Here is a 5107-nt window from a genome sequence, read left to right as displayed (position 1 = left end):
CTAAGAAACCCTAAACCAACTTACAAACAGTTCCCACAGATATGAACATGAAATTCTAAGAGATGAGAACCCTGATAAACCTTAAAAATATACAATTCATTACCACCTGCATCAAGCAGAATTTATCAGCTGTGAAACAGGTGCTACAAGAAAGCACTTCCTTCACCAGGTGCCTGTGATAAAGCATACATGAGTTCGCCTGACATCAAGGCACATAGTTTCTCTTTTTTGTCTAGAAAGAAAGGTACATCTAAATCAAAATTTGTTGACAGAATACAAAAAGCCATTCAATAAGATTGTGTGTGTATATATATATTTTTAATATATTTGAAAAGTCACCCTCTCTGCCCCTCCAAATTGAGTGAAACTTCCACTTTATTTTAACGGGCCATAGAAACTATGTGGCTTTCAAACAAAATTTACACTGTGCTACCTCACAGCCATAGCAACTCACCTGCATTTTAACATGTGAATTGCTGATGAGCTTCTATTTCCCTGAGGAGGATGTTTTCTTGAATATAGAGTTAATGGGGGAGAAAAAATGAATTCTCTAAAACCTTCAGAAAACATGATTCACAAACAAATACTTAACAAAACAGCTAGAGGTCAGTATTGGCAGTCTGTCAGATCAGAGTTCAAAGAGGACTCTTTTTTTGTGAGGAAATATCATATTCCTTGGTGTCTCCTTTCAGGATAAGGACATGGTGTTCAGAACCCAGCCCAGATTTGATCTGGTTTTCTTAAGCTGTCACCTACTGTAGCTGTAACACAGCTTACTACAGAAAGGGTACAGTCAGGGACTTGGGCACTTCTACTACAAAGCATGCTACTTTCACTTCAAATCATTTTACAAACTGTAAAAAAAATGTAAACTGGCCCATCTTGAGTGGTGTAATTTCAAAACCATCTGAGCACCTCCCAGGCTTCCCTGTGGTAGTCTCAGTAACACTTCACCAGTTAATTAAGTGCCACTGGGCCATTTCAGTACAAAAGAGCAGAAAGATATACCTATCAAAGCATCAGCCATTTTTATTGAGGCATTAGTCATTTGACACCTAAATTATTTTCAAAGTGACTATCAAGAACAGTTACATTTTGTAGACATACCCCCTGTTTCTTAAGTATTAATGACTTCTTAATGGCTACAAATCCAAATTTTCATAACTGAGTCATGAAGAGATCTGCACCATTATGTATGAGTGCCTCCATCCCGCAGTGGATTTTTCCCAGCAATTATTTTAGATAATTTTCAGATAAGTGGGAAAAAAAATACTCACATTTCAGATTATCAAAAATAATGAGCTGTGGACTCCCCATTCCTGGAAGTGTTCAAGGCTAGGATGGATGGGGCTCTGAATAACCTGATCTAGTGGAAGATGTCCCTGTCCATCGCAGTGGCTTTGGAACTAGATGATCTTTAAGGTCCCTTCCAACCCAAACCACTCTATGATTCTATGATTATATGATTCAGACTTACTACTGATTTCACAAAAAGCACTTCTGTGTGATAACAATTTATCCATCTGGTGGCAGTTATTTTAAGGTCTAATATTTATCCAAATTTTCATACATTTAATGTATGATTACTGATACTATACATGATAATTCTTCCTGAACTATTATTTGATACTAACACATTAGTAGTCTTAAAAGATATTTAATTAAATTTATCAGCTAGTAATTGTAATTTAAGTGATTTTTAAAGTAAGATCTATATCAGCTGAGCTAATCATATTCTGTCATATTCTGTTATTGATACAATCTCTTATGTTTTCAACTCTTGAGGGTTGATGTCAACCCCCCTACAAGCAATAGTATTTCTCTGAACCTTATTACATCGGGACCATGCAAAGCAGAGACATTCACAGTGAGAGTAAATTAGATAACTGTATTTTAGCATTAAGATCAATTTGGTACCCAAATTCTAAATATCTAATGAATATCTGATATTCATCAGATAGCACTTTAAAAACTAACTAAGGAAGATGCTGATGTGCTGAAGACGTGCTTATGGTTTTAAAATATTTTTATGAAATAGTTGTAGCATTACAGTTAATTGGTGTTCCAGCATGTGGTTTACAATCCCCAGGAGCTAGAGAAGAAATGAGAGGAAGAGATTTAGTCAGGAAACAGAAACAAATCACCACAAGATGAATGAAGAATGTCTGAGCAGAGGGGAAGAAAGTCAACTAGAAATTGCAGAAGACTGAATTTAGTACTGGTCCCAGCTTTCAGGAAGGATACCTGGCAGGTAGATGTACCTAACCTGACCTGGGTAAAAAGAGCACAGTTGCTGTAGCAGGCACTGTCATCCTTGACTTGCTCCAAGAGCAGGGGGATTGTGAAGAGAGGTTGTTCGTGAACATACACTTAGAGAAAACTTAAATGGGGTCACAGGCAGCTCCAGCAGGACCAGGACATCAGGTTGTCCTAGTAAGTTCCACGAAACCTCCTTCAACTACTGATACAATACAAGTGAGCAACCATTTGTATACTTTTTTTCTTTTTTTTCTATATGTTTAATAATACACCTAAATACATATACAAGTTTCCTTACTGATCTCAGGAAAATAAATACTTACATGTCCTAAGGAAAACTTGTTCTACCAGATGCTACAGTCAGAGTGGTACCATTAAGTATAGAGCAAGGTACAGAACTGTTACTCTAAATGCACATAATGTATGCTAGACCAGATTTTCCAGTTAATATCAGTGCCATTTGTCTTATGACACAGTGTAAACAGCAGAGAAGCTGGAAAAAAAAAAAGTAATGGGTCAGATTACAGGTCTGTCTAGGCACTATTCAATCTCCAATAAAGACAATAAAATGCATTTGCAGAACAAGTAAATGGTATTTTCTTTAAGTACTGTTTCAACATTAGGTAGGCTGTATTTTGCATACTGCTGTACCAACACTGCAGGTAGGTGCAAAGTTGAGGCTGAGGTGATGGGGATGGCCAAGACAGCAGCAGAGGTTCCTCATTTAGGGGAGGGAAGGTATTTACAGAGGTTTGGAAGCACCCCTCCTCAGCAGTAAGACCTTACACACCACCTGAAGTTAGTACTACTGCTGCTGAGAGAACAAGAAAAATAAATTCATAAACCTCTACCTTAAACATGAGAAATGCCACCAAGTTCAATGGGACTATTCAATATCAGCACGTAAAACTAAAATTAATACACTCCTAACTGCTTGTTAAGTTTTGCTGCACAATAGCAGGAAATATGTAAATAAGTATTTTTATTGCATTACCTTCCTGCAGGTTCTGATTTGCAAGTCATTCTAGTTGTCGTCTACCAACATCCTCAATGTCTCCAGCAAACTAGGAGAAACAAATCAGGACAAGCTTCCAGTGAAGCATCAACCCCATATGATTTTTTCCTACATGCTAACTGCTTGACCAACTGCTGTCACGTTTTTATTAGCGAGGGCAGATTTTACCCAGCTGAAAGGCCCGGCGTTCCTGACCCGTGAGGCTGAAGGCGCTGTCAGTGTGGCGGGTCCCGAGGCCGTCCCGGCAGCCAGGACGGGGCGGGGCCCGCTCCCAGCGCGGAGCCCGCGGCACCGGCGCCCTCTGGCGGTGCCGGACAGGGCTGCGCTCGGGAGTGCCCGGGTCAGACCGGCGCGTCTCACAGTGGGAATGAAAAGAATGCCTTTCTTTTAATCTACATTGCTTCCGGTTATTACTGTATTCTTTAAAAAATCAGAGTAAAGTGAAGGCTTCCGTGAAATGCTGTATTCAGACCAATATTTAACACTTAATGGATCAGAAGTATTGGGTAGTGCCACACTGTACCATCGAGTAGAGAACACGGATTCAGAGGGCTGTTTTAATTTTTTCCTGAAAGTCAAGGTTACCTTTCCAAGATCTTTGGTTTACAGCACGGCTTCAGCCATGATTACTTCGTCTTTCTTCAATCTATCAATATAATCAAACTGCCCACAAGCATCCCAAATATTTATTTGTAAAAAGTCCAAGTCAAAACAATTGATGCAAGTTTTCTCTTTTCAAAAAGGACTCTGCTCTCAGCTATGGTGATGCAAATCCACACATTCAAAAACATAAGCTACTACAGACCTATACCAGCATTGCTATTAACAAAATTTTGTCTTTTGTCCTTTTTAGTTTCCACTCACATCCCGAAGACTCAGATTAAAATGAATTTCAAGGAATGATTCAATTAAAAATATAAGTGCTGATGTTTCATAATTACACAAGAAATCGAAAAAATGACGTAATACTAAAAGAAATATGCAAAAATGAAGAGGTATGAACTATCACTTTGTACTGAGCACGAAGAGGACTAATCCAATATGGAATGCATCCCAAACAGTATATGGAAAGGGGATTTGTAAATACCATAAATGCAGCACCTCAAAACTGCTGCACCAAAGCACTTACCGAAGGACAAGACTGAATAAAGTCTTCGAGGTAATAAGACACAACAGAGCAAAGAAAAACATAGTCAAAAATATATGCCTAAAATATTTAATGTACTTGTTCCACGGGGCTAGTTAAATGATACCGTATCAAGTAGATATAAAAACGTATTAACAAACAAATTATGACGATCAACTTTACAGCAGCTCTTTTACTGTAAATCATGGTTTAACTTTTCAGAACGTGCTTCTAGTACGGACAACCATCCTGGCTGCCACCCCCTGACACCAACTCAGAGTAGTGTGCAGGAGTACATGGGAAAAATAACTTTCAAGAACTTTTAAAACAAAAATAAATTGGCTTAAGCAAGAGAGATGATTAGCTGGTTTTTAAATCTACATCACTTGCACATCTTTGACTAATGAAGCCGGTCTATTTCGAAAGATCTAGCTGGAGAATAATTTGGCAAAACCATCGCCCGGAGATGCGGCATTCCCGGGATGCCGAGACTGTCCCAGACTGTCCCGGCCCGTCCCGGCCCGTCCCGGCCGCTCGGAGCGCCCCCGCACCGCGCACGCGCGGAACCGGAACCGCCACCGCCCCTCGCCCCATTGGCCCCCGGACGCGCGGGCCCCGCCCCCGGCGCCTCGGCGGCCGCGCAGGCGCAGCCGCGCTCCCCGCGCTCCGCGCCCCTCCCTGCCCTGCCCCGCCCCGCCCGCCGCCGC

General features: G+C 40.6%; 1 long non-coding RNA gene across 2 annotated transcripts; it reads right to left on the bottom strand.

Annotated features, from left to right (window-relative positions):
• Positions 1 to 742: 742 nt before the first annotated feature.
• LOC121660070 lies at positions 743 to 3721 on the bottom strand. Of its 2 annotated transcripts, XR_006014541.1 has the most exons (4): positions 3470 to 3721; positions 3254 to 3323; positions 2583 to 2752; positions 743 to 2092 (listed from the first exon to the last, which is right to left on the bottom strand). It is a non-coding gene; the product is annotated as an uncharacterized LOC121660070 (long non-coding RNA). The 2 variants fall into 2 exon arrangements; XR_006014540.1 differs by having other exon boundaries at positions 743 to 2752.
• Between the last annotated feature and the right edge of the window lie 1386 nt (positions 3722 to 5107).

This window comes from Corvus kubaryi, unplaced genomic scaffold (genome assembly GCF_017639235.1).
Source record: "Corvus kubaryi isolate FWS band 111438036 unplaced genomic scaffold, C.kubaryi_AGA036_p1.0 138, whole genome shotgun sequence".
NCBI classification, from domain to species: Eukaryota; Metazoa; Chordata; class Aves; order Passeriformes; family Corvidae; genus Corvus; species Corvus kubaryi.
The sequence above is the reverse complement of the archived record's forward strand: the minus strand, read 5'-3'. Positions and strand labels throughout refer to the sequence as shown.